At 44.4% G+C, this 18,144-nt stretch overlaps 1 protein-coding gene across 1 annotated transcript in view; it reads right to left on the bottom strand.

Moving 5' to 3' along the window:
- Positions 1–17,844, bottom strand: part of SCML4 (Scm polycomb group protein like 4) — a 104,848-nt gene extending 87,004 nt beyond the window's left edge. The window contains exon 1 of the mRNA XM_007190654.2: positions 17,750–17,844. The gene's annotated coding sequence lies outside the window, so the exon portion shown is untranslated. The remainder of the gene's footprint in view (positions 1–17,749) is intronic.
- Positions 17,845–18,144: the final 300 nt, after the last annotated feature.

The following is an 18,144-nucleotide window of genomic DNA, read 5'->3' as shown; positions in this document are numbered from 1 at the left end:
CACGTAGTTAGCAAGTCATCCCCAACACAATTTGTTGAAAAGGCTTTTCTCTCTCCATTGAATTGCTTTGGTGCCTTTGTCAAAAATCAATTAACCGTATGAATTTTAGTGTATTTCTTGGGCTATTTATTCTTTGTCACTGACATATTTGTCTATCCTTATGCCAATGCCAAACTCTTTTGCTTACTATAACTTTATAGTAAGTCTTAAAATCAGGTAATGTAAGTGCTCCAACTTCATTTTCCTTTTTCAAGATTATTTCATAACTTACATTTGAATTTCCACATAAGTAGGAAAAAAAAAAAACTACTGGCATTTTGAATGGGATTGCATTGAAACTATGAATCAATTTGGGAAGAATTGAAATTTTACCAATATGGAGTCTTACAATCCTTACACGTAGTATACCTCTCCATTTATTTATGACTTCTTTGGTTTTTCTCAAAAATGTTTTTGTAGTTTTTGGTGTAGATATCATTCACACATTTTGTTAAATTTATCATTAAGTATATTTTGGGGGTTTTTTTATTTTTTATTTTTTTTACTTTTGGCTGTGTTGGGTCTTCATTTCTGTGCGAGGGCTTTCTCTAGTTGCGCTGAGCGGGGGCCACTCTTCATCGCGGTGCGTGGGCCTCTCACTGTCGCGGCCTCTCGTTGCGGGGCACAGGCTCCAGACGCGCAGGCTCAGTAGTTGTGGCTCACGGGCCTAGTTGCTCCGCGGCATGTGGGATCTTCCCAGACCAGGGCTTGAACCCATGTCCCCTGCATTGGCAAGCAGATTCTCAACCACTGCACCACCAGGGAAGACCTATATTTTGGTTTTTGATGTTTCCCCACCTCCCTTCCTGACATGGTGCACTCAAAGTCATCCTTCCAGATGGCTCAGAGGGCATCTCCTTGAGGAAACTCCCCATTCCTACATCTACCTATACCTGCTCACTCCCTAGGTATGGAAGCTAGAGTTCTCTGCTACACCTAGGAAGGGCTCATTTCTCTCTGGAATAAGTTCATCAAGGTTTCTTTGCATCTATCACTTTTTGCTAGTCCCATTGAAAAGTATGGGTTTTATTTTTCTAAGTTTTTCTTGTTGCTTCCCATGTCCAAAAATATTTCACATTTTTTTACATCCTAACTGGAAGTAGAAGCCTCTAGGTATTCTTGCACATGCAAAGACAGTTTGCAGAAGTATATGCTATTACAAGGCTAAAGACTGAGAAGTGTGGAATGAGAGTGAGCACATAAGTGGGTAAAGAGAGACATTTTTACTTTTTACTATGATCTTTGTTAATTCATTCATTTATTCAGCAACTGTTTATTGAGCACCTACTATATGCCAGTGTTCTGGGCACTAAGGACATAGTATGAACAACAACAAAAAGTCACTGCTCTCATAGAACTTATATTCTAATGGGGAGAGACAGGCAATAAACAAACAAATAAACAAATATGTTATAAGCTGAGTGATGATAAATGCTATAAGAATAAATTAGGTTAAGGGGGATAAAGCCTGATGGCAATGAGGGTGCTTTTTTATATTGATGGCCTGGGAAGCCCTCTCTCATCAAGGGATACCTGAGCAGAGACCTCAGGGAACTTGGAGAATGAGCCATGGGGATATGTGAATGAAGAGTGTTCCAAGCAGAGAAAACAGCAAGTTCCAAGTCCTGTGGTGGGTATGCACTTGGGTGTTCCAGGACAATATGGAGGCCAGGATATTGGGCATAGACTGTCTGATGGGAGGGATGGGAGATGAGGTGAGAGAGAGAATAAGGGGCCAGAGACTGTAGTACCCCGCAGGCCACTTATGAGTGTTGGTTCTTTCTCTAAGATGCAGAACCACCAGACGTTTCCAAGCCAGAGAAATAATGTGACTCGCTCTGGCTGCTGTGGAGAGCACAGCTATGTGAATTCTGTACCAATTTACTAATTTTCATTTTAAACATGAACATGCGTGTGTACAACTTGTATATCTTGAAAAAATAATTTAAAATAAGTAAATAACCCTCAACAGCCTGCTACAAAGTTAAGTCCTGGCAGAGTGCCCACCATTGCTTGAGGCCAGGCCCCCTGGGAAGGCAAGATGGGGTCCAGGGCTTTGCTTCTCAAGTTTCATTTCAGCATTATAGATGCAGGACACCCAGAGGGGAGTCCAGAGGAGACAGAGAAAATGGGGGCCAGATTCAAATTGCAATATGTTGTTTAAGCATCCAAGTAGACCTAATATTGGAATCCAAACACAGTATTTTATACCTATGTATATGTGTGTGCACACACACAGACACATACAACCTTTAATTTTAAGAATAGGCTAGCCCTCCAAATTTCCCCTGCTAGCAGAGGATATTATCCAGTTGTCCCATTTTTTTCTCAGCCCTTGAAAGGAAAAAGTGTGACAAAACTGGGGTTGTCGAGGCAGCCCAGAGCCGAGCTGGACACGCGGCCCTTACCTGGGAAGAGACCCTTCTCTCATCCCAGACTGAGGCGCGAGACCAGCACCGGTCATCTGAGTGGGGTGGGGTTCAAGTTCATCTCTCCCCCTCATCCCATTCACGAATGCCTTCTATGTTTGCCAGACGAGCCACACCCCCGTACTTGCTGCCCTCACATGCCCTGGCTCTTGCTGGCGCACATGGGAGGCGTGCAAGCAAGCAGGACGAAGCCTGCTCTGCTGCTGGACATGACTGATTGCAAATTCTTCCTCATCTTGAGCTCAACCTTGCCTCCCAGAAACTTCTCTCCCCAGCCCTAGTTCTATCTCTGGATTTACATGGGGAAGTCCACTTTCCCCTCCATACGGAAGACTAATTCTTTATGTTTCTAGAGGATCATGGTGAGACTCACACCTTCAGCCTGTCTTTCTCATCTTGCCTCTCTCTGTTCCAGACCCAGGACCTGCTCCCCCGGATCCACAGACAGACTGTCTTGCACACACTGTTCAGCCTGCTGGAATCCCTTCCCAACTCCCTTCTCTGTCCGGCACACTCAAAGCCATCCTTCCAGATGGTTCCAAGGACATTTTCTTGGCAAGACTCTCTACCCTGTCCAACAGCGAGGACCCATGGTGCTTTGCAGGACCTCCTCTTACAGCTGGGCTCTCAGTGCCTGGGAATGAGTGATGTAGAGTTTCACATACGTGGTGAGCTCTTTTATAGGCCCTCAGATCTGAGAGCACGTGGCAGCTATAATATTCGCAATCAGACCTGGTGAGAAATCAGCCTGCTTCTGAAATACAATATTCCTAATTATAATAAGAACAATGGCATTGAAATGGACAGACATTATCTCTGAGGAGAACCAGGATTGGCAGGGGATCAGAGAGCATGAGAACCCAGGGATTCACGTGGAGAAGGCCACGGTTATGAGTTCTTGATCTGTAGATTTCTGTCAGCCTCAGAAGAATGTTTAAGGAGACATTCCTTTTCTTTTCTTTCCTCATTGAACAAAATAAGATTTATCACAGGGCCAGGTGATACTACAGAGTCCTATGCCTACCACCTTCCCTACTTCTCTCAGGCAGCTTTCAACTTAGAGGGCCCCTTGTCAACTCAGAAGGACAAACAATCAAAAAGAGATTTTGTCCTAATAGACAGTGAACAGGGGCTCAGTTGACAATCCATGTGCTAAATGACAGTATCACATCAGCTTCAATTTATTGCACACTCCCTGTGGCCAGGCAATATGCTAAGTGTTATACCCATCTTACCTCATTTGCTCCCCATAGCTACCTGTGATATAGGTGTTCATGTCTGTAGAGCATCGGGCCCACCAGAGGTCAACATTAAGGAGCAGACCCACCCAGCTGTGCCCTGGATGGTGGTTACTGGGTCTCACTGCTAGTGGAGAAGTAGAAACCAATTAGTGATGTTACGTTTGTTTGTAATCAGTGAACCTGACAAATAATTATTGAGCCCCTCTGATGGGTGAGACACATGGAGTAACTTACTCTGGCCATGCAGATAGACAAAGTCAGGTCCACTAGCACCAGAAGTGGGTCTCCTGCCCTTCAAGGACCACCTCCTCCAGGAAGCCTCCCTGTCTTCCTCCAGTTCTTGTTCTTTCTCTTGGAGGGCCATTCAGATCTGCACCTCAATTCCCTGCTCCCTTAGGTCGGAGGTTATCTATTCTGGGTGTGTGTGTGTGTGTGTGTGTGTGTGCATGCGCCCAAGCATGCACACACAATTATGTCTTCTCCTCACTTAGGGCAAACTCTGAGGACAGCTGCTGCCTCACACTCAAGGCTCTGTGATGCAGCATTGGTGTCCGAGCAGCCCAGGGTTTGAATCCCAGCCCGGCCACTGCCTCTTTTCATCTCTGATTCAGCCATCTCCAAGGCCAAATCTCTGACTTGAGGGCAGTTGTCATATCTTTCTCTTGGTTCCTGGCTCTTTGCCCATGTGGTGCTGGTAGCTGGACGAAGCTTTGAGCTCCGCCCAGTAAGAATCCTCCAGCCTGTCTGATGGCAAAGAACTGGCTTCCCCTGCCTTAGGGTTCAGGTGCTCCTGTGTGCTAATCGATAAATCGCTGGCAGCCAGAGAACGTGCATCAGCAAGAGGGGAGGGAGAGGAGGGAAATTTAAATGAGTCTTAGGGGATTGGAAAATTATTTGGTGAAATGTTCCTAAGCTTTTTCTACTTAATACCCATAAATTTCAGGGGCCATGTGCGCTAACAGCTTTTGATTTATGATGTCTGTATTCTTGCACTGTATTTATGCCAAATTATGAAAAGGTAGCAAGACTCAAAAGAACCTTTTAAAAATGCTTTGGGACCCATCATGGGGTCGAGCCATTTATGTCAATCTTTGCCACCACTTGGTTAAAACAAGGGCTCTGGGTGCTGACAGCCAAGTAGCTAATTGGTGTTGGACCCCAGCCCACCAGGAGTCCTCCTCTTCTTAGAAACTTTTTCCTCCCTTCCTCCAGACCCCTGCCTCAGGTAAAACTTTTTAATGGCTGCTGAGGGCAAGGAGGAAAGCCCACCTTGGGTAAACTTCGTGGGGCCAGGTCTCACTCAGCTGCCACAGCACAGAAACATTCCCAAGACCCCTAATTAAAATGCCTACACTCAACCAATATGCTCCTGCTTCATTGCCCAGGGGTTGCAAAGCTCCCTGCTAATGCTGAACACTAACTAAACGCCGTGTCAGCCTTTCTTGTCCCATTACAATGTTATTGTCATATTTATTAGCACAATTCCCTGTTGGACACTGGTTGGAATATCTGAAAAGTGACTTAAGCACTCTCCTTGGCTAGATGGGAAAGTGCTTGGCCATTTTGGCCATTTCCCGGAACACACGTCAGCTTTGCAATTTGTGTTCACAGCAACTCCCCGCCAAAGACAAGCCGCCCTGCCAGTGTTCCTGCACTGGATGGGGAAGTTCTCGCAAACTGTAATTGTCTTGCATTCACAAAACTGTAAAATGACTAGGTTGTTGCCATTGTTTTTATTTCAAAGACCAGGTCTGTTATCTGTTTACTAAAATTTAACAACCTACAGCACTTCCATGACTTAATTACAGTGTGAGGGGAAAACAAACACAAACATCATCCATCACGTTGTTCCAAATCACTTCAGCCCAATTGCTTGATATTCGGAATTCAGTTTACTTTTGCACATCTCCCTCAATTACTCCCTCCTCCTTTGTCTGTCTGGCTGCCTGCTTCTGCACTCATTTGTGGGAGACGTATTTTACCCAGAGTAATAGAGACGTTGGATGAGGAAAAACGAAAACGAAAACAAAAACAAAAACCTCTTCGGGATGTTTGACAAGGAAGGAAAGACATGTTACTATTACAATTTTGTTCTTGGCCACAACAGGGATGTACATCCCGATACCTTCCTTCTTCCTCCTTGCCCACCAGAAAAATATTCTCAAGTCGTGCAGCAGAAGAAGGTTAAGGATCTAAATACTATATATAAAGTCTGTGTGAAGAATATGTGTGGAGAATCAGGGTCAGGGGAGTGATATGTGAGCAATGTCTTAAAAGACACAGAATTTCATCACATGGAGAAGTGAGGGAAGACATGGTAAGAGAAAGTGAAAAAACACAGAGGCTTTGAGAATGTATGGGAAAGGGCAAAAGGCTCATATGGCCTTTTTCATTTCTATTTTTGCATATGTTTTATAATATGTATACTGCATTAATACAAGTGTATGTATATAATCTATGACTATACATATACTGGAAATGTGCGCTCAAGGAATTATTTGTGATGGAGAACACAGTCCAAACATTTGGCACCTATTGATGTAAGCAGTGGAGTCTATGTGAGATGTTTAAGCAGCTGAGTGACTAGAGTGGATCCATGTGTTACAAAGGTAACCTTACTGCAATGCACGAAGTGGGTGAAGGGAGGAGGAACTGTAGCGAGAGGAGCAGGGCTGAAGCCCATGGTCCAGGAGAACGGTGACAGTGAGGGCCTGAGCAAGGGCAATAGAGGGTGGAGGGAGGACCTGAAAGTGCAGGAACTCTTTCGGAAGTAGCATCCATTAGAACTTGGTTTCTAGTTGGAAGGCACGGGGTGAGGAGAGTTAGGGATTCTGAAACTGTCATCTTGGGTAGCTGAGGAAGCAGTGATCGCTTTCATGAAGTCATAATAAAGGAGAAGGAGAAGATTTGGGGAAGGGAGCAAATAATGAGTCCAGTTTTGGAAATGTTGAGTTTAGGGTACCTGTGGAACATGTAGGTGGAGATGTCCATTAAAACAGTTGAAATTCCAACCTGGAAGTTGGGAAGCTAGCCAAGCAAGTCTTTGGGTGCATAACCCCCTCATGTAACCACCCATCCCCCTTTCTGTCCATACATCTCCTTCGATCCCTCCAGAAAACACAGGGAGCAGCTCCACGCCAGGCCTGCTGCTCTCGTGGTCCAGGGAAGGGGCAGCTAACAGAGAGGCCATTCCTGGGCTGATAAGGCACTAGCCACTTCAAGCATGGCCTCTGACCTGGAGGCTCACACAACAATCCTGGTGCTACCACTATCAGCTGAGGAGCTCAAACACAAGGGCACTCATTCTCACTCCCCTCACTACAGCCCTCTTCACACTGCCTGCCACATCGAGGCCAAGAGTCACCGGAAATCTTCAGTCAGGGGCATCAAGTGGTATGCAGATAAATAAAGTCACCCCAAAAGCCCCCAGAAAACCCCTGGCCCCCAAGTAAGGCAGCTATCCCAGTGCTTTCTCTCAATGCCTGGACACCAACCGAAACCATGACAGGCCAGTCAAAACCAATTCACACCATCAAATATGAGTGAGGAGAGTGCTTGAGTTATATGTTATAGCAATGTATTTTCAAACATCTTCATGCACAACCATCACATATTGCCCATCCTCAAATCAGGGATTCTAGGAAAACTTTACAGGTTAACGTTGACAGTGGCTCTGGCCTGGGATTCAAGAATGCAAGCTCTTCATCCTAACCCTGCTACTGTCATAGACCCTGCAACAAGAGCGCATCAGTCTCCTTGCAACGAAGCTTGTTAACCAGTGCACATGCATCCAATCGTCAGTGTCAAAATTCAGGTCACAATAATTATTATTCATTTTCAACAGGTTAATCTCTTAAGAATAAGAGGGAACTCCCAGATTGAAGAGTTCAAGAAAATCTAGTTAAAGGGATGAAACTTAGATTAATAATTTTCACTTGAATAGAATCTGTATCCTCAAGACTCCCCCATCCAACTGGTGCACAAAGCATCTTAGGATGTCTCCTAAGACATCCTAAGATGCCTTGTGTCCTACTGGGAGAGGTAGAATGCACAGTGGGAGCTGTGTCCACTGCATAACCTCTGAGGCGCTATCAGTACAACCCCTCCTTGTTGAGTTCCATCAATGTCATGAACTTTGTGAACTTGCACCGCTGGGGGAGGAGGAGAGAGGGGGAGACTCCAGTTGCCATTTAAAAAGAATCTGGAGACATCAGATCACCTCCTCTGCCCTGAGGGGAGAGTTGGAACCTTTGTGAGGTAGGTCCCCCGGCCATCTGGAGTGGGTTCGACAGATACGTGACTGACCTAAAATTCAAAGAAATGTAGGTGTTTGCTAAGTCATAAGAGACCATCATGAGGCACATTTAGCATTGATAATTTCCAAGGAAATAGATGAAAACTGTCAGCTGAAATCTTAAAACTGCTGTGCACTGAATTGTACACCCCCAAAATTCATATGTTAAAGGCTTAACCCCCAATGTGATTATATTTGGAGAGAGCCTTTAAAGAGGTAATTAAGATTAAATGAGGTCATAAGTGTGGGAGCCTGATCCAATGGGACTGATGTCCTTATAAGAAGAGGGAGAGACACCAGGGGTACCCATGCACAGAGGAAAGGCTGTGTGAGGACACAGCAAAAAGGTAGCCATTTACAAGCCAAGGAAAGAGGCCTCAGGAAAAGTGAAACCACTAACACCTTGACCTTGGACTTCTAGCCTCCAGAACTGTGAGAAAATAAATTTCTGTTGTTTAAACCACTCAGTTTCTGGTATTTTATTATGACAGCCCAAGCAGACTAACACAGGCACTATGAATATTTTCTTCTTTAGTACCAGAAAGAGATCACTGCTGTTTTCATCCTATAGATATATAATCAAAATAAATACAACTTGTTTTTGTGAACTTCCTTGTTTTCTTTATTGTATTGTTTGCTTCTTGTTGTTCCTCATGTTACTTCTGAATCAATCTACCCCTACTCCTTTCTCTAGTCTGACCAGAACTCATCACTTCAGGGAGTGGAAGTTCCATCCCTCTCTCAGACATCGAAGATAGGATGAAGACAATTACAGGCTCTGCTGATTTGCAGCACTTTGTGTAAATGAGGGCTGCCCAGAATGCCCCCAGTCAAAAGGCATCCTCCTGGAGAAAAAGATGTGTCTTCTTCAATCCCACTGAAGTGCCCACCACTGATTTTCTGTTCTGCTATGACACTAAGTCAAAGAGGTCAAAGAGATAAAAATGCTGCCCTAAAGATTTTTTATTCCATTTCCAAGGGCAGTTTAGACACAAATTCACAGAGAGGGGACAGTGGGTAAGTGAAATTGATGGTGCTATATAGCATCATCCAAACAAGCCCAGCCCAGAGGGGGATATGAAAATGTTCAGCTCCCTTCATGGTCATGAGACATGGACCTATCATAGCTCCTATGATGTCACATCGTATACATCACATCTGAGCTCCTTGTCACCACTGAGCCAGACTTCACATTACATATTGAGACAGGGTGTCCAGCGACCCTGACTTCTGGGGCAGACATTCTCTCACCAGAGAACCAAGCTTGCTGTGACATACAATCCTGTGCAGGAGCTGGCAGGGAGCCCGAACGGCTGCTGCAGAACTGTGGGCAGCCCAAGGCACCGACAGCAAACATGGCAGCCAGCTGGGAGAGGCAGGGAACGGCCACTCCCAGGAAGGCAGCCAGAAGACTGAAGGGTGGCTCAAACCTCCCCAGAAGTAGAGTCACCAACAAGGACATTCTCTAAAAGCTGCTCTGAAAGCCAAAGAATAACTCTTCCAGGAGACACTATGGGAAGGATTCAGAGGATCACAGTCTCTATGGGTGAACTAAGCAATATCACCAAGGATTTCAGCTCCAAACCCTCAGACCAGAGATAGGGATGGCCTAGGGCACAGTGGAGTGCTTAGCAAACTTCGGATCCTTAGCTACAAGCTTCGCAATATTTGTCATGTCTGAGCACCTCCTATGATGGTTAATTTTACGTGTCAACTTGACTGAACCGTGGGGTAACCAGATATTTGGTCAAACTTTATTCTAAGTGTATCTGTGAGGATGTTTTCGGATGAGATTAACATTTGACTCTGTAGACTGAGTAAAGCAGATTTGCCCTCTCTAATGTGGGTGGGGCTCATCCAATCAGGTGAAGGCCTGAATAGAACATAAAGGCTGAGTAAGAGGGAACTCCTCCTGCCTGATGGCCTTTGAGCTGGGACATCATTTTATTCCTGCCCTCAGACTTGAACTGAAACATCAACTCTTCTTGGTTCTCAAGTCTTCCAGCTTTCAGACTGGAACTACACCATTGGCTCTCCTGGGTCTCCAGCTTGCTTTGCTGACCACAGATCGTGGAACTTCTCAGTCTCCATAATCATGGGAACCAATTCCTTTTTTTTTTTTTTTTTTTTTGGCCGCTCCGCATGGCTTGCAGAATCTTAGTTCCCCAACCAGGGATTGAACCCGGGCCCTCGGCAGTGAAAGCGCCAAGTCCTAACCACTGGAACACCAGGGAATTCCCTGCCGACGTCTTATAATAGATCTCTATCTCTAATCTGTCTGTCTATCTATCTATCTATACTATTGGTTCTGTTTCTCTGGAGAACCCTAATAATATACCCCCTGTACCATATTTACTTAATACCTACTAAATCTTTAAATAGTCTATTTAAATAAATGCATTTTAAAATGCAACTTTGTCATATTGACAAGTTTAAATCAAGTATTTTTGTTAAAAATATAAATATATAAGCTAACTGTAAAATTAAATACACACTTATTAAAATAATAGTTCCCCTGAAAACACACACTTCTGGTAACTGTATATGGTACAAAACTTCTGTCTCTCATTTCAGTCCCTAGCAAATGGAGATCAACTATATTTTATAGTGAATTTTACCCTCCTTTCAAGTGGAAAATCCTTTCCTCTTAGGCATCAAAAGTAATACTCACTACAACAGAGAGAATGCCATTACTATGTGCTTCAGTTATCAGTTGCTACACTTAAAACTACTCCAAGCTTTGGCTTATTATGTAGGTCTCACCGTTTTGTGGGTCAGGAATTCAGGAAAGGCTCAACTGGGCAGTTTGTCTCTGATCCTTGTGGCATCAGCTGGGGAGGCTGGGACAGGAAGATCCACTTCCAGGATGGTATCTTCGCTCACATGTCTAGTGGCTCCGTGTTTCCTGCCTATTCCTCTCTGCCCTTGGTGTCTCATCCTCCAGCGCCTCTCCACAGAGCTTTGACTTCTTATGGCCTGGTAGCCCTGGGGCAGTCACACTTCTTATGTGGTAGCTCAGTGCTCCAAGGGTGAGCATTCAGAGAGTCCCAGAGGTTCCCCCTGTCTATCCTGGAACGTGACTTCCGCCACATCCTATGAGCCAAGGAAGTCACTTAGGACAGCCCAGAGTCAAAGAGAGGGAATTAGACTCCACAGCTCCATGGGAGGAATGTCAAAGAATCTGTGCCATCTTTATTCCTTCGCCCCATTCTTACGTACTGAAGAAGGAGAAAGTCCTCAGACATGGGATTTCCACATCATGGATAAAAGTGGATCGTCTAAGAACTAATAAGGCAGGAGCCAGGTCACACTGGAGCAAAGGCATCAGTTGAAAGTCAGGCACACCTAGCTTTGACACCAGTTATACCACTTGCCGGGTGACCTTGAGTTTAAACTCACTGAATCTCGGGGGTGGGGGAGTGTTGTCTGTAAAGTGGAATAATGGTATGTTCCAGGGCTATCGTGTGGATACCTAGTAAAAAGCCTTACTTTAGTCAGTAAGAGTTAATGCTTTTAAGCAAACCCAGAAAAAACTGATGATTTTACAAAGGTATTTTTAAAATACTGTATCTATGTTAAAACCTATTCATACTCTGAAGGAGAATGAGACATGATACAAAGAGCCTTCTCACTTAGCTTAAAGCTGCAGTTTTTGGAGGAAATTCGCTGGCGAGCATCTTCTCAGAATGTCAAAGTTACCCCCAAATTCCTGCCATGATATTTGAGATGGCTCTGCTTAGTAATCATGTAGGGAGCTGGCAAAACAGAACCATCTTTTTTCTAAGCCATAATTAGTCAGGTGTTTGGGGAGGGAGGAGAGAGTGAAATGCATGGCAGTTGGCATGCTCTGATCCACAGGTGCTCGGCGGTGGTGGTCACACCCCTGCAGAGGGGCATTTTGGAAATGCGCTGGTCCAATGCAGGGGGCAGGGTAAGCATTACTGTACTTGGAGGGCAGAGACGAGGGACGCTGGGTGCATGCAGCTGTCGCACATAATGAAGCACTTGCTCACCGTATAGTCACGTAAGCGAAGACCTCGTTTTTCTGAATCTAGAACTAACTTCGTTTTGCGTATAAACATAATGTATTTCTATTCAGCTATAATATTTTCCAGGAATTCAGTTAGTACATAAACCAAGGAAAGACTGTTCTCTATTTTGTTCAGAATTCCAAGAGTTGTTTACCATTTTGGAAAATCATGTCACTGGCAGCAGCACAAGCTTGTGCTATCCAAGTCTCCAGTATCACTCGCCTGTTTTAGCTGCACTGAAGGTAGCAAATGTCAAGCACCTGATCACGTCACTGGCATCCAACCTCCAAATCCTGGCTCCAAAACAAAAAGTGCGAATGCGCCGAAGTCGGTTTTCACCTTGGGTTTTTCGCCTCAATTCTTGTTTTCTCTTACCAAGGCCCTGTCAAAACAGGATGCAAATCCCGAGACCAGTCCCAGGCCTGCTCAAAGACTGCAGTCAAGGCAGACCCTCACACAGGGCCGCTGTAAGTGTTAACACCAGTCTGGTGAGAGGGCTCAGGGCCTGGCTCCGGACACCAGAGAAAAACACACTCCTTGGCCTTCCACCCTGGTTTTCTCATCAGAATGATGATGTCCCAGGATGACTTGTGGACGAATGCGAAAGGGAACATAGAAAATCTTTCCTTCCAAAAGAAAATGAACGACCCATAAAGCTCTGTGAGCTGACAGCCTTGTGCTACTGTCGGCTATTACTGAATCCTTTCTGAACTGCACCAGGGGATATAGGAGGGAGGGTGACGCCCAAGTCCTCCTTGGAAGAGGGATGGAATAGGCTCTCTCCTCTGGGTTGTATCTTTGTTCAGTGCCATCTTCCCTGGGCTGGACTAGGACCTAACCAGAGTAATTCTTTGCTCTGCCCAGATCAGCCTTTGCTCCCAAGTTTAGTGTCCATCTTCAGGAAAGCCTGTATATTTCTTTAGAATGAATTTCAGCCATATGTGTGTGTTTTGAAAGAACTGGGGCTTTTGCTCTAGAATGGTCAGCACAGAGACACAAAAAGGGCAAAGTCTTTGTTACCAAATATTCAGCTCACGAAAGTTGAGTCACCATCACAGGGCTAACCAGACAACGTCACCACCTTTCAAAGCACAGCGTTGACACTATTTTTCCCTGGCACATTAATTTTCTCACAACAGCCAACTCCACTCCTCTGCTTCTGTACTGAATGCCCTCTGGAGACAGTAAGGCCACCACTCCTCAGTCCAGCCCCTTCCCCAAAGGGCTCAAAGGAGTGTGCAATCCTTCCTAAAAAGCAGCAACACTGGGGCCAAGTTCCATTTATGTGATCAATAAATGAAGCTGATGAAAAAGAATGCACACCTGCCTCCCCACAAATAAAAATTTAGGGAGAACGTGTCTGAGTTTGTGGGAGAGTAAAGAGGAGTTTATACAGTTTGGTGCCACCAGATTCTCTATAAATCACAACTGGTCAAACAGTAACAATAGCAATGCCAGGGAGGCCCGCGATGTGGATCTCGGAATATACTCCTGTTACTCCAGGTGTCACATAGACTCAGTGGAATGACTTCAGCCTACTGCAAAGTGAGAATTGCCACTGGGTAATAAACTCCTTTCTGTCCTAAAATAATCACTGCAAGAAGTAGTAATAGTCCACGAAGTAATCACTTCAAGAAGCAAGAGGTGTTTTAGCTCCTCAGTGGTGGCAAAGTGCCTCTTCAGATTGAAAAATGCTGATTTATTCCAGAATGCGGAAATCCTGCTGGCTGTTCGTCTCCGTCCCCCGCTCCTGAAGGCAGGGATGTTCTGGCCTGTGTCAGAACTGCCAGTTTAACCCAGTAGGAAGTTTTGTCTCCAGCACCCTGTTCGCCAGGTCTGTTGGCCGAGAGAAGCAACAGCTCACCAACGCTAACATGTGAAGAACCCAGAGGGTGGAGAGAGAGGTCTGACTCCTGGAAGGAGTGATCTGCACACATCGCCACTTGCCTTCCAGCTGCTGTGGCCAAAAAGCAGCGTCCCTCCTCAGGCTGCCCCTGAATGCCACCCACAAGTGACCAACAGCACCGGGGAGTGGGGCACGGGGGTTTTGTTGCGGGGCAGGCTGCTCTGAAGTGCCCGGTGCTCCTCTACCTCCTCGGACATTTATACACATAGGTCAGGATAAGCCAGATTTCAAACAGCCCTGAGCACGTCTAAAATGGCCTGCAGCTCCACTTCTTTGAGCCTCAGTCTGAACCTCGGCATCTGACAACCCCAGGGTGAGAGTCTGAAGACGTATTAAGGAACGAACCCTTGCCAGAACTGAAACCGAGATGAGTGCAGCAATGAAAAACACTTAGAACCTCGTGGGCTCGCAGCCAAACACTCGAACTTGGTTTGCACGTCCCAACGAATGCAGGATTCGCCACAGCGATTTACAGCAGAGATGCTAACAGAGATTTACAGCAGAGACTAGCGTGTGGTGCTCTTGCAAAGGCAGAGGTTTTGGGGGGAAAGGTAGAAAAGGAAAATGAAGAAAGAGAAAGCGACAGATGCAAATGCAATCCAAACACCCTGAGTCACTCTTTCAACCTCAGAAATTGTACAATTTGAGTGATCCTAATGGTCTTTGAAGTACATTGGAAAATGTCGCAATAGATGTTTGAATTAAAATCCAGTAGGTTTGCCAAAAGACCAATTGTTAAAAATTGGCAAGATTCCAGAGAATTTACTAGGCTGCGGACTGCCCGGGGCTGAGAGAATTGCTAATTCCAAAGAAAGTTAATATCACCTTATTGATAAAGGGGTAATTTTTAAAGCTTATGGTGTGGCTTTTGTGACTCAATTAAAATTTAGAGTAATTTACTAGACACAGTGGCGGCTTCTGTTACATTATATAGTATAAAACCATTTGATTTTTCTCCCAGGGGCTGTTTTTAATCCCCCTGGCCTCTCCTCACCTGTCTGCCTTTGAAGGCAACAAAAACATTAAAAACATGTAAATCTCAAACCAGCCTTTTGAGAGATTGCAGGATTAAGAAGTAAGATGTCCAGGAGACACTTAAACAAAGCTCTCTCCTAGAAATGTCAGATTTGTCCACCGAAATTAAGAATCACATGGGCTCACACCAAAAGGGACTGCTTTCACAAACTTCATTTCCAAAATGTGAGACCTAATTTTATGCCCTTTGTTAATTTGATGGGAAAAGAGTCTTTCCTCATCTCTTTTCCCTTCTCTCCCACACCATCTGCAAATAAAAGCAGAGGCTCTGTGGAAGAAAAGCCTCACGGAATGACACTGGAGGTGCTTGGGCTGTGAAGCTCCCAGGCAGTGTCACCTCCTGCTCTCTCCAGGACGTGCTGATCGGGGTAAGCACGCCCGGCCACCTGGCGTCAGTGTGACGCTGAGACTTCCAGGGGTACAGACTCGGGAGGAACCTCATCCCTCGGAGCTCTGCCCGGGGCCCCAGGGAGCCAGTTCTGAGCTCCGCCCCACCTCTGCCTGCCAGGACCCCGTGTTCGCTCTAAAGTGTCTTCAGGAGCGACTGAATGTGTGTGATGCGTCAGCCAGCCACGCCGAACTGCAGACCTCCAAAACACTCTAAACTATAACTTCCCACGTGTGCGTAAAGATTATTTCTCTCTGAGCATTCCTTGTTTTGATTTAAGGGCACTTCCGCAATGTTTCCTTAAACTTGTTGAAATATTTAAGATCCAAAATTTAGATTAAAAAATGCATAAAAGCCGCCACAATATGAGAGGTTTCTGCTTGTGATTTTTCACATCATTTAAAGTTTAAAAATTTTTTTAAATTCTTTGTACTCTGGGGCATCGCTTGAATTTTATAATAAGCAACTGTTACTTCACATTTTAAAAGTCATTATTCTTTCAAATTTTCAATATAAAAGTTTTACAGCAGAGACAGTACCTGGGGCTGGCTCGTGTTCTAGCAGCTGGTCTGCTTGTCTTACCTGCTGTTGGAGGAGCCCCTGCGACCCCAGCCCACAGAAGCCAAGAACTAGAAAGTGAAACTGCTTCTGCTGGTTTCACTTGCCTCAAAAACACACCACCAAAAGCAGATAAATGACCCAAAGCAATTTACTCTTGTATCTCTTATTGTTTTCTTTCTATTATTGTTCATTTACTTGTCAGTGTTTTTTTATTCTTGCTGTTGTCCTGGTTTTGGGGGGGTGGGTCCTGGCAGCAAAATAGAAGTCATTTTAGTGGCATAGGGAAGAAATTTAAACACGTTAAACATAAAAGAACTGGGTGTTTGCGGAATTTTCACTTTTCTTATAATTCCACAAATCAAGAAGACATAAATTATTTACCAAAATATTACACAGCCTCTCCACATACACAAAGATAAAAAAAACACATTCATATTTTAAAAAATATCTGTCACAAATATGTTTGAAAGGTAGATTGTGAAGCCACCAGACAACTTCCCTGAAACTGAAGGCTCTACGTTCACATTTTATTTGAGTTTAGACGATTCGCTACTGCTTTTCTAGGTAATCTTCACCGAGCACTGTTGCTCAAATACCCACTTCATTTCTTCGGGCTAGTTCTACCAAACAGCACACACAAAAATGCTGCACATGAATATTGCACTCCTAGGTAGTTTACTTTTCCACACTATAAATTCCTTCATAGTTATTTTTATGCTTTCACTCCAAATATCCTATCTTATATATATTTTTTAAAGTCTTGAGGGAAAAAAAAAAGCAACTATGTTTCTCACTCTTCAAAAATGGTTCCTCTGGTTGAAAAGGAAGAAAAACAGAGTATACAACAAACATCTGGATTCTGAAGTGACTGGATTACTTTCTCAAATACCACAATTCCTGAGACCTACCAAAAAGCCACTTTCTCAGGAAGCTACTGATTGTCGGACCCTCTTGAGTATCATCACAGAATCCAGGGCCTCCTCTCCTTCACTGTTTCAGGTAATGGAAAGAACTTTTGAGCACCTCAACCATCAATCTAATGATTACCTGCAGCCCACACCTCACCCTCATCCACTGTCCTGTCCTGCTCAGCAAGCAATCATGCCCCTGGATTCAAGTCACACAAAGCCCTACCTGGAAGGAGGTGACTCTGTATTTAAACTTGGGAAAACTGCTCCTGACACTCCATAGTCACCTGGTTTTTTTCCCCAAAACTAACCAACACCAGCAACTAGCAATAAATAGTATTCTCATCTATCCTGGTAAATTAGGAGAAACTAGTACAAAGACATATAAAATATTCCATCTGAGATATAAAAAACAAAATTCAATTTTAACAACCACTCTTACATGTTCACAACATACTGATTATAAAAATTAAATTTTAGGTGAATATTTTTATCCCAAGACATACTACAATTTTTTAAATTAAAAAACAGAACAAAGCAAAGTGAAATCATCATGCCAAAAAGAACAAACAAACTAACCAATTATTTGAGTGCACATTTGGGAAAAAAAATAACTTTCTACATATTCAAATGCAGAGTGAAAGAGTAGTATATGTACCCCAAATTGATAAACTATATAATTCTATACTATGTCTTCCCCTCTGAGATCTGGTCAAGAAATCAAACACTGTATTTTGAGTAGGAGGAACTAAACTTTACCTGCCTGCCTCAGCGGTTTTAGGGCAGGACACTCGTGCATTGCCGTAAATGTAGGCATGCAATCCAGAAGAACTGAAACAGGTAATCTGTTATGCTTATAGTGAAAAGAGAAGGATCCCATATCAACGGCACACCCTCCGATTGTGCATCTCCCTTACCTACAGCTCGTTCACCAGAGCCCTGATCAGGTTCTTTACCAGGCCGGGAATGTTGACTCAGAAGACAGATGACTTTCACTACATGCAAACCGAGTATTGCAAAAGCTAATCTTCCACCCGTGTGTTAGTAGCTCACAGTTAGTCTCCAGCAGCCCTGCTCTCCGGCTGCAAACATCTCATTAGACTAATGCATTCAGCACAGGCAGAAAACTCGATTTACCATAGCTACAGCAATGAATTTCCATTACGATGACAGCTTCAACCACCTCATGTCCGGAAAACCAGCCAACCACTGGCTTTTAAAGAACACACACATTTTACATGCAGAAAACGAGGCGTGCGAGTGCATGTGTGTGTGTGTGTGTGTGTGTGTGTGTGTGTGTGTGTGTGTTTTG

This window comes from Balaenoptera acutorostrata, chromosome 14 (genome assembly GCF_949987535.1).
Source record: "Balaenoptera acutorostrata chromosome 14, mBalAcu1.1, whole genome shotgun sequence".
NCBI lineage: Eukaryota > Metazoa > Chordata > Mammalia > Artiodactyla > Balaenopteridae > Balaenoptera > Balaenoptera acutorostrata.
This window is presented reverse-complemented; position numbering and strand designations above follow the sequence as displayed.